Consider the following 12,360-nt stretch of genomic DNA (forward strand, 5'->3'; position numbering starts at 1 on the left):
ATTTCCTCGACTCCCTCCTCAAGTGTGTCTGTGTCTGGAAATAGAAGCAGGAGGAGGACTGGAGCACAAATTGGACAGAGGACTAATCAGTGCAGTAGCAGCTCCACTCCGCCTTCGTCCGCTCTTCACTCAGTGTTCCGTGAAAAGGGGCATGCATGGCGTGAACTGGGTTGGACGTGTCGTCTGTCTGTGCCTCTGCATTGCATCCTCGCCTTCCGCCAGCGTGCCTCCTCGCCTTCCCTCCAGCGTGCCTCCTCCCCTTACCCCCAGCGTTCCTCCTCGCCTTACCCACAGCGTGCCTCTTCGCCTTGCCTCCAGCGTGCCTCCTCGCTTGCCTTCCCCCCAGGGTGCCTCCTCGCCTGCCTTCCCCCCAGCGTGCCTCCTCGCCTTCCCCCCAGGGTGCCTCCTCACCTTCCCCACAGCGTGCCTCCTCGCCTTGCCTCCAGCGTGCCTCCTCGCCTGCCGTCCCCCCAGCGTGCCTCCTCGCCTGCCTTCCCCCAGCGTGCCTCCTCGCCTGCCTTCCCCCCAGCGTGCCTCCTCGCCTTCCCCCAGGGTGCCTCCTCACCTTCCCCCGTAGCCTACGTACAAGAGGGATGCTAAGTGTTGCCTGTGTCTCTCCCTATGCTCTGCCTCCTCTCCTCTTCCTTGCCTCTCTCTCATCCTCTTCTCCTCTTCCTCACCTCCCTGTCTATCTCCCTCTGTACGTACAAAGAGGGATGCTAATGTGAGTCAGTGCTCAAAAATAGCTCAGCCCATCTCCTCTTGCCCAAGATGGCATGCCATGCTTAGCGCCGGGCAAAGGCACAGCAGCAGTATTGATTAAAACAGTCATTCGCTAAAGAAAAACAGTATCGACCTTCTCTTCCTCCCCCAGTCAGAACATAAACAGGAGGGAAATGAAGCTGAGGTAAAATCTACTGCAGTTACACTGCAGAGTGCTTTTATCCCCGAATTTAAATGATGAATATATATCATAATAATATCATAATATATCATATATCATCAGATGACTTTATCATTATTGCTCTGTAGGTAAACTGAGAAAGTTCTAATGCAGGATGTGTTGAGGTAACCATTAGTAGCCGTGCTGCTTCCAAGGCGGCAGTCAGTTCTACTCAGGCAGTGTGTGGACACTAATGCCTCATAATCAGGCTTCAGGGGCTTAAGCCAATTGTAATTGGCGGAAAGTTCAAGAATGATTGATTGCCCTGCCGACGAGCCCTAGGTTTGGCTAAACTTCAATTCCTCTCAGTCAAACCTAAACTCCTGTGATGTATTTAATCTCACTGTGGCTTGTTGCTATTTCAAAGAGTTTTAGTATCACTGTATTTTTCTAAGGAGTCAAATGTCATAGAAGAGTCACCTTCTCAAAGGTCACGTGAAATCACATCAAATGGTCAGGTGTGTTAATACCAGCTTGCTCTCCTCCTTACTCTCGCAATGTATTAACATATTCATAGAAATGTGTATTTTTGTTTGGTATGAAAAACCAATACACAAATCCTACACGAGATCTACCAAACATTTACGCACACTGGGTGTTGTTTGTTAACCTGTTCCAACTACGGAAACGTTGGTAAATAGTGGAAACGCTGTGCTTTTTTCTAAAATGATTTACGCATGAATTTATGTCTGCTCATGATTGATAAAGACCCCCACTTAATTACCTCAGAAGTGGCAGAAAGGATCAGATCCTGCAATCCCATAATATTGCCGTTTTCTCAGAGGATCTGGATAGAATGTGTCCGATTAGCGGTGGTCATTATTCCTAGAGAGAACAATCATTAGGAAAGTTGACAGGCTTTGGGAAGGGAGACTTTGGCAAAGGAGAATTTGAATAGCAAACTACATGGCAACCTAAACTATTGGAGGCAAATAGAACATGCTTTGGTTGTTCAAAAAGTGTGCTGATAGTCTCCCCTGTATTTATTAGTTTGATAGTGTGTATAAAGCTGTTCTCAGAGCATATACCGTACCTTTAAAACATTCTCTTTCTAATAGTAAAAGCATTGATCCTGTCAGACTTCTAACAGTATTTTCCAGTTGTTAGTGTTCTTTTTCAAACTGCCAGGTTTGTTTTTGCTTACCAGTGCTGAGTGGCTGGAAATAGAAAAAATCAATGGTTGATTGGCCCTTTGGTCGTGGAACTGTGATTTAAAGCATATGTCGCCTAATGGTGCTAACGAGTGTCTGTTATTGGGCACTAAACTGGCCTGGCCCCCTCAGCATGGCCTTGTTAATGTCACTGTCACTAAGTCCATCCCCTGGCAGGCCACATGATCAAGGGCCGGGAGCGAGGGAGGCAAGGGAGGAGAGGGAGGGGGAGGGAGGGAGGCAAGGGAGGAGAGGGAGGGGGAGGGAGGGAGGGAGGCAAGGGAGGAGGGAGGGAGGGAGGGAGGGAGGGAGGGAGGGAGGGAGGGAGGGAGGGAGGGAGGGAGGGAGGGAGGGAGGGAGGGAGGGAGGGAGGGAGGGAGGGAGGGAGGGAGGGAGAAAAAGGTCCCTCACCCTCATCACACATAGCGGCAGAGGGAGGGGAGGGAATGAACTAGGGAGCGAGGGAGGCACCGTCGTCAGTCACACACTCCCTCCAGAACGTTCCAATATTCCACATTCTACCCAGAACTTAATTGGTCTCTGAATTATTAACCTCAATAGAGGGTTGGAGGACACAGGGCCGTTTGACCTCGCTGATACGTCTGGGGGCACACAGTCCTTCAGCTCAGTGCTGTTCACTGTGTAGACATGCATACATATTTAACCATCTGTAAGGGAGGATGAGGAACACATTTAGATTTCCTCCACTTATCACACGCATTGACCTTTAGTGGTTTTTGGAACTGCACACATTTTCACAAACTCTAGTATTCCGGCCAGTAACTTGTGCAACGAGTGTATAGACATAATTAGTAGTTACATTTCAAGCATTAGTGCCTGTAGTTCTGTGTGATTCCGTTAAGTACATCCGCGTTTGCTCAGAAGTGCTGAGAACAAAATGCATGCCGTCGTGTCAGTTTTTTCTCTGTCTGTGTTTCAGATTAATTGCCATTCTAGGCATTGCCCTTCACCACAGTGAACAAATGTGATTTATTCATTGATTCCGCAGTAGATGTTTACACATCACAACAGCATAAACATTTCCCAGAAAACATGCTTTTATATTACATAATTCAATAGCTTATACATTAATAATGAATACATTCCACTGTCTTGGTAAATATAACAATGTAAATGTCATGCTCCCTGTTTTGCTGAATGACTTATTGGACAGCACGTCTTCTCTGTAACAGCTATAACAGACAGTCAAGACTGGACATCATATTGCAGCGTCCTTGGGTTTTTTGAAAGGTGCTTTAATTTAAATGTATTATTATTATTATTATTATTTTGAGGACATAGGTTTGCAGTAAAATACATGGTTAGAATGCAGCATGTGATTATATTGACTGAAATAAGATGTGAACTTTCTCTTTATTTCCCAGGGTGGACTTAGCCCAGAAATTATCCTGTAACCTTTAAGAAGAGTTGAGAATCATACAGAAGAAGTGTTCTTTCTCCAGACCCCCCCCACACACACACACACACACATTCGCTTGGTTGCAGCTGAGGCTACACACACACGCATGCACACACATGCACACAAATGCACAGACACACACACACACACACTCTCACACACACACTCTCACACACACACCCACACACATTCCCATTGGCTGCAGCTGAGGCCACACACACACACACAGGCGGCATTTCTCCTGTCTTGGCTGGATCAGTGCCAGTTAGGAAGTTAGGAGTGTGTCATCTTACAAATGGGGTGGGCTCAGTGATTGATGTCCTGCCGCCCTCAGATGGGGAGACGGAGACCCTGACAGTGGCGTTCCGGGACAGGACAGAGCTATTCATAGACCCAGTCAGACAGACGTATAGCAGTGGAGAAATACACTTTACTTCCTCAATTATCTCACGTCAAACTCAGACCTCTTTGTGGTGTTCTCTGAACCTAAAGCCACCATTATAGCCTTGATTGGGTGATTTAGCTATGGTATATGAATAAGAGGTTATCTATTGACAGATATCTGACATGATTCCCATTGACAATTACCTTCAATGTTGTGCATCGATACACTATAACGATAACAATATAGCCTGCCAATATTAGGTACAGCACGCCAATCAATAATCAAATCAAATTTATTTATATAGCCCTTCGTACATCAGCTGATATCTCAACGTGCTGTACAGAAACCTATAGCCTTGTGCATGGACCGAAAGGAGCCGCTACCTTTCGTCCTTAGTGTTTTTGTTCTGTCATCTGCTCAGGGAGACTCAATCCCAGTGCAGTCGAGAGTGATGAAGATGCTAGACTGAGATTCTTTTTTTTCTTCTTTTTTTTTTACTGTGTTAATTCGGCCACATGAGTGATGCTCTCCTTCATGTTCTTGTTTGCTTCTGAATTAGCTGATTAGTCTTTCCCAAATGGCTGCTGCCATTCCAACGCCCTGAGAGATTGTCTCTCTCTCAATTGAAAGGTGAAGTGCCTACTCTAACAGTGAACAGCCAGCATCCACTCGTTGTAAAGCATCCTCTTAATACATTTGTAATTCAAGTGGACACTCCTTTAGGAGATAGTCAGTATTTGAGAACCTTCCGTTAATCTGATCCTTCATATTTGCACGGCAGAGTCTCTCCACGGAGGCTCTGTTGAAGTATGTCTTAGCTTGGCTTCAACATGTCTCGTGCACAGAATATAATGGCCAGCAGAATGTGTGTTTGTGCGTAGCTTTATGAGCTTTGTGCTCAGCACAGACACTTGTTTCATTTGGGCCACTGCCTGTTTCAGCAGGCAGTGGTGTGAAATGTACCATATGATGAATATTGTGCATTACAACTGCTGACTCTGCATAGGTCAGCTGTCTGTATTCAGCCACCATAGTGGAATATGTACTGTAGCTCCCCAGTGTCCCCTTCACTACCGTAGCCCAGTAGTCACACCAGAGTCCCTCATTCCCCTGGTCCATATAACTCCTCCTTCTGCTGCTGCTGACAACTTTGTCATTAAGGATGTCATTTTCTCTTCCTGGAAGCTATATAAAATCTTTATTACAACCATAAACTATTCTAGGCTTTCCTGTCTATCTTAAGCTTAGCTCCCACACCCAGACCCCAATCCTCCTCTTTACGTATGCAGAGAGAGAGAGAGAGAGAGAGAGAGAGAGAGAGAGAGAGAGAGAGAGGGGTATTACTGGAGATGTGCGATGGCAAGCACTTCTGTTCCTGAAAGGGAGCGTGGTTATAAAGCTGGAAAGAGATCATATCCAGGGTCTGCCAGATGCTCTAATCCCAGTCTATTTCTCTCTCTTCTCATCTTAGATTGAACATGGAACATAGATTGAACATGTGAATATTTAATTTAGTCCCTCTTTTGCTAGCCGGATGAGACACGACATGGACATTCATACGTCCACCTGATATCATACATCCACCTTCCACTTGTCTTACAAAATAACACAAATGTATTGTCACATACACCGGATAGGTGCAGTGAAATGTGTTGTTTCACAGGTTCAGCCATAATGGCACTGCGCCCCGGGAGTAAATGATGATTAAGTACCTTACTCAAGGACAAATTGACTGATTCTTTTGCCTTGTCAGCTTGGGTATTCGAACCAATAACCTTTTGGTTACAAGCCAAATGCTCTAAACACAAGGCTACCTGCCACCCTACCTGCTAGACTACCTGCCGCTTAAAGCTCCCGATGAGACTGAACCTTTTCCCAATGCAAGGTCATTTCAGTTCACTGCTCTATGACTACAGAGTGCATGTGGAATTATTTCAATCAAAATACTTCTCATGTGATGGATGCAATTCTATCGTACAGTTAAACCTGCTTCCTTTTTTCCCTGAGGTACGGAACATGCTCCAGATATGGATTTACAAGTCATGCTCATTATACTTCTGCAATTATTCACCGATGCCTTGACAGAACGTCAAATATTAGCTACACTGAATTCTCCATCCGTAATACAATGGAATAATGCATGTCAAAATGTGCAGCCACTCAGTGCAGATGATTGTGCTGATGAAGCTGGTCATTGTGGCAGCATTTCTCCACCGTACGGCCACCTTCCAAATGGCTCCCTATAGAGTGCCATTTGGAGTGCCACTACCTTTGACCAGAGCCCAGGTCAAAAGTAGTGCACTCTATAGGGAATAAGGTTCCATTTGAGACACCGCCTATGTCTCCCACTGCAGTGACTCCAGGCATAATTCCACCTCACAGTGACACCGTTGTCTCCTCCAATCCTGTCTCAGAGTATTAGTCATTAAGGCGAGCTGCTCAGTTTGACATCCCTCCTCATACCAGGGCCTTAATCACAGCAGATCTCCACCATGTACATATGACCATATCATTAACACAGCCCTCTCTCTCCACCATCCCACCATCCCCCCCACTCCCCCTCCGTTGTTCTCACAGATGTGGCCCAGCCTTTTGTACATTCATTAAGGACGGATACCCCGAGCCCCCATACATACAGTGACAAATTACATCACTTTACGTTGATTCATCCATCAACAGATAATTGCTAAGGCTTTACATTTTTTCATTATATCACTTTGAATGCAAAATATTTCTTCCTCCGCGGGGGTTACTTTTAAATAACGTTGATTGAGTGTGATATTAGGGTTCAACCTTGCACAAAATGAAAAATAAATCTCACCATTCATCCAGCTATCCACCAACCCCCAAGCCTACCCATACAGTGGAAGGTAGGATGGAAGCTGTGGTGATGCTGTTGGGGTGATTTTTCTTCTCCTGGTTCTGCCGGCTGTCTCCTGCTGTAATGATGAGAGAGCCCAGGGCACAGACACACACACACACACACACACACACACACACACACACACACACACACACACACACACACACACACACACACACACACACACACACACACACACACACACACACACACACACACACACACACACACACACACACACACACACACACACACACACACACACACACACACACACACACACTGATCTGACTGCCGTGACATGGGTAATAGGTAATGTCCTGTCTTCTCACACTGGTGCATTACACACATCCTGTCATAATCAGGTTAAGAGATATTTCTAATAATAAATTAAACCAGGGACAGTCTGCAACCCTGGTCGCTCTGACGGACAGGCAGACACACTTGAGACACATGCATGTACACCAACACACATGCACACACACACACACAGTTTCTAATAGATAGTATGTTGGCCACATTGTTTGTACAAAACATTAGAAACAGCTGCTCTTTTCATGACAAAGACTGACCAGGTGAATCCAGGTGAAAGCTACGATCCCTTATTGATGTCACTTGTTAAATCCACTTCAATCAGTGTAGGTGAAGGGGTGGAGACAGATAAAAGAGGGATTTTTAAGCATTGAGACAATTGTGTATGTGTGCCATTCAGAGGTATGGTAGTCGGCTTGTGTCAAGAACTGTAACGCTGCTGGGTTTTTCAGCAGTTTCTTGTGTGTATTAAGAATGGGCCACCACTCAAAAGACGTACAGCCAACTTGACACAACTGCGGGAAGCATTGGAGTCAACATGAGCCAGCAGACACTCCCTTCTAGAGTGACCCACAGGAGCAACCAGGGTCAAGCACCCCACCCAAGTGCACAAGGACAGATCCCCCAACCGGTCACCTCTTGGCCACCGGCCCAAGCTCCCAACCGCCAGGCCACCAACCATCCATAGTTCCCCTCTCAAGCTGCCCCTCAACCATCCAACCCCCCACCCCTGGAGCCTAGTCTCCGGAATCGTTTGCTGAATGGTAGCAGAGTGTAAAGTCTATGGCTTGCGTGGCTGGATTCTTTGGACATTTTTCAGGCTTTCCCTATGCAGGCATGTGCTTTGTGCTCAGATAGTAAATGCTGGAAACCTGAAGTTTGATCAGAAGATGTTGAGTGATGCCCTGCCGAGATCTAAGCTACAAGACAGCTCAAACCATCTTTAATGTTATTCATATAACAACACCCAGGCTTTCTGTGACTAGGTAATCGTTATATAGGAATTGACAAACCTCATTTAGAGTGCTCTCTTTCAAAGATCTATTGAGATTTACCATCTGTTTCTATTTTTATTTTCTCCTATGTTAATTGATGCGTTCCAGGTCCCACAATAGCATCCACCTCTCGGCAGTGATTGTTTAACTACCTATTTTTATCCCGAGAGCCATAATCTCAGACAACATCATATCTGGACGTGTCTACATGAAATGACTTTCATCTGCTGGCTGACTGCATCGACATAGTATATGTGATAACCTCGTAAAAAAAAACGACAGTCGACAAAGTGTCATTCTTCCCCGTTTTCCCCTCATAATATATTCATAGTTGTGTGTCAGAGCAATCCCCGTCTTTTCTTGTTGAATTATGGCGGGTACATTTCGCTATGATGCGGGGAGCAGAGCATCACTTTCAGGCCCCATTTTGATGGATCTATGCGACCGCAGCTGTAATGTGTTGTGTATTGCCAGCTCCCTTTCAGGCTCTGGTTACGATGAAGCCACTATGCTGCTGCGGCTCTGTTTTTTTTTTTTTGTCGTTCTTTTTTACTTTGATGGATTCAAAGCACAGAGGTCAAGAGGCATCAGAGGTCAAGAGGCATCAGAGGTCATTGCATGAAATTGTTCAATTCCAGCTTCTCTGTAAGGTGTTCTGTTGTAACAGCTGTGCTGGGGGGCCATGAAGATAGTCGACAAAGTTAGAGGACAATCTGAGAGCGGTCGACACAGGACCATGCAGCTAAAGAGGAGGACATAAATTAGGCAATTGTTGTAATAACCCAATCTTGTATTTTATAAATGGGTGACTAAACAAATTATGTTCCTTGGAAATGATTGGTGACCGATGGCCATGTTACTAAGTGTATTGCAGGCCTCTGTTTGTGTGTTGGGGACTAAAGTTGTGTACGCTGTGTATGCATCCTCTCATGGCCAATGTCCCCAAAATAACATAACACCATCTGGGCTATACTGTAATACAAAGCCTTATGATCTTACTGCATACAGGATAGAGTGGCTGCATGCTACCGTGATCAGACTGAAGATCTCCCTCTGGGCTTATAGAACTTGTGGCCGGAAATGTGTGTCCATGTGTGTGTGTGTGTGTGTGTGTGTGTGTGTGTGTGTGTGTGTGTGTGTGTGTGTGTGTGTGTGTGTGTGCATCCGTGTGTTTGATTGTCTTCAGGTAATGGTAGATGGACACCTCTCCTCTCCATGGGCTGCTTCCTCTAATCAGATGCTGATTGGCTCTGGGTGTCGTGCGGGATCCCAGGGGAGCGCTGGAGTCAGAGCTATACAGGATTACAGACGGATGGAGCCGATGGTAAATGACAGCTGTTGAGTCCCACTGGGGACCAGCTTTAAGAGGGGTAAAGGTATTTCTGCCGTGCCGCTCGGCCCGCCTCAAACAGCATGTGAGTCTGCATAATGAGGATTGTCTAGCCTCCCAGATCTTCCGGGAGAGAGAGGATCTCACGTGCATGCACACCGATTACCTTCCCCAATCAAATGTGATAAGAGCATGCATTAGAACCATCTGGACCAAATCCACATGATTGACCTTTTCTATATTGATGCCTATTGTTCTTGTATCGTCAGCTGATCTGCAGAAACTGCAGAATGGCTTAACGCCATGTCCAATATAACATTAGTATTGTACCTTGTACTTTACATTAAATACGTGTTTTATACCAGACATAAATGTCCTATTCTCAAGGATCCAAATAAAAGTTCAGTGTTTCCTCTTTACCACTCCAAGCAGACACTGAATGATTAGCAGCAGTAGATGGTCCCTTACTAATGACATCTGAGTGCATGGAGGTACTTATTAAGACTTGTCAGAGGAATAGACGGCAGAAATCTCCGGCTAGCCAAGTAATTAGCATGTAGATGGAGAAGTATGGATGGTGGTTAGTGGTATTTATGCAGTGATTCTGCCTTGGATAGTTTCATTAGTGCACACTGCTGCTGAGTGAAGAAAGTGGCTTGAGTGTTTAATGGAATAACAGGAATGATGTAGCCAAGGACAGACTACCGCATTTGGGGCACCAGGGATTTATTTTTGGATTTATTATTATTTATTTTTAAATAACACTGCATTTCAACACATTTTGCCATGGTTCAGAGAGAACAATCCATTTTGTCATGTTGCAGTTTCTGTTATCCAGCCCCAGCTAGAACCTGAGATTGCAGACTGAAGTTGATCTCTTGTGAGAGATCCATCCTGGATCAAGTAGCGTTAGCCTTGTTTCTGCAGACAATGGAGCAACAAGTCATTTGATAAAACAATGCTGTTCTCTTTATTTATTCATGCAGCCTTTTCATGAACACAGTGTGTTCTAGTTCTAATAAGTAGTTACATATTCCTGTTTGTTCCTCAACAATGTTTCCCTTTTTCTTTCACCTGGGTAAACCAGACAGCGGGATGCCGGCTCAAAGGTATAACCTGCTACCTGTGCCTGTGTCCTCCGGCACAGTGCTGAAGAAGCAGAATGCCACCTGGTATCAGACCTCAGAGGGCATTACAATAACTCCTCCTGCTAGACTCTGTGCTGTTTTGCAGAGTTGCATTTTATTACATTCCACTGTGAAGGTCCAACAATGAGTGAAATGGTTGTCCTCAATCCAAGAAGCTTTTGTCAAATGTGTAATTGTACTTACAATGGCTTGGAGGCTATTTAAGTTTATTTTTCCTATTCACTGAAATATGCCAAAAATGCTTACAAATTACATGGAAGACATTTAGCTTTTCTTTATATTCATCCAACTACAAAAGCTTGGTCCTTTCATTGTATAGTTTAAAAGGAAGAATACACAAGTATCTTTCCAGTAAATGTAAACGTTAAATTCAGATGACCTGAATGCGAATGGCAGGCGTCTTATTAAAAGGTATTGTTCTCGTGTTTGTCTTTGTGTAAACAGATCTTTAAAGGCAAGGAGGTCACATGGCCTGTGCTCCTTATCTCCCAGGTCCTGACGGTCAGGGGGAGATGGCCCGGGGCGATTGATCTGTGATCTCCTGTCGCGCACACACACGCACACGTACACACGTACACACACACGTACACACACGTGCACACACACACACACACATACACACATACACACACACACACACACACACACACACACACACACACACACACACATACACATACACACACAGTGTCATTCCTTCATTCACATTTTAAAATGTTATTCCTTGGCCAGCTCCACAGAGGGTTTGAGAGGACAAGGAGAAATAGAACAATTCGGATGATTACTGTAGCTAACACAGTGCATTTACTCACCTGTCACTAAGTAACGCTAGTTGCTTAAATGTGAACCTCTACAGCTTGCAGACCAAGAATACTTATCCGATATCCACTCTTGACGAGTACAATAACAGGCCTGAGAAAGATGACATTAAACAAACAAAAAGCCATCTGGGCAATTATCATAGCACAGCTTTCTGTTCCCTCCCTGCACCTTATCATATCACTGAGGCCTGACTGTGTCAAATCAATGTCAACTTTAAATGTTAATAGAATCTTAAATTATTCACTATGCAGTTTAGCCCAGTTGACCTATTCCTGGGCTCAAAATGAATCATCCACATTAATATATACAGTGCTTTCAGAAAGTATTCATACCCCTTGAGTTATTCCACATTTTGTTGTGTTACAGCCTGAATCATTTTTGTATTTAAAAAAAAAATCTCACTCATCTTGACACTATACCCTGACAAAGTGAAAACATGCAAATTTATTGAAAATGAAATACAGAAATATCTCATTTAAATAAATATTCACACCCATTTTACATTATATTTTAGTCATTTAGTAGACACTCTTATCTAGATAGTGCATTCATCTTAAGATAGCTAGATGGGACAACCACATATCACAGGCATAGTAAGTACTCTTTTCCGCAATAAAGTAGCTATCAGCAAAGTCAGCGCTACAAGGGAGGGGGGGGGGGTATATTTAATATACTCTTTGAAGGTAAGGATTTTCGGGTGCTTTCAGAAGATGGGCAGCAACTCTGCTATCCTAGCTTTAGGGGGAAGCTGGTTCCACCATTGGAGTACCAGGACAGAGAAAAGCTTGGGGTGGGAGGGCCAACAGACCAGAGGTGGCAGAACGTACCAGAGTATTCGGGTTAGAGTGTAGGGTTTTGGAGTGGACAGGCTTTCCTGGAGGAAGAGCAGCTCCGTTTTGTCGAGGTTGAGTTGAGTGTCATCCACATAGGAATGATAGGAGAGTCAATGGAAGGATATGATGGAGCCGAGTGACTAGAGAGTGTAGAGTGT

This window comes from Oncorhynchus keta, chromosome 27, assembly GCF_023373465.1.
Source record: "Oncorhynchus keta strain PuntledgeMale-10-30-2019 chromosome 27, Oket_V2, whole genome shotgun sequence".
Classification (NCBI taxonomy): domain Eukaryota; kingdom Metazoa; phylum Chordata; class Actinopteri; order Salmoniformes; family Salmonidae; genus Oncorhynchus; species Oncorhynchus keta.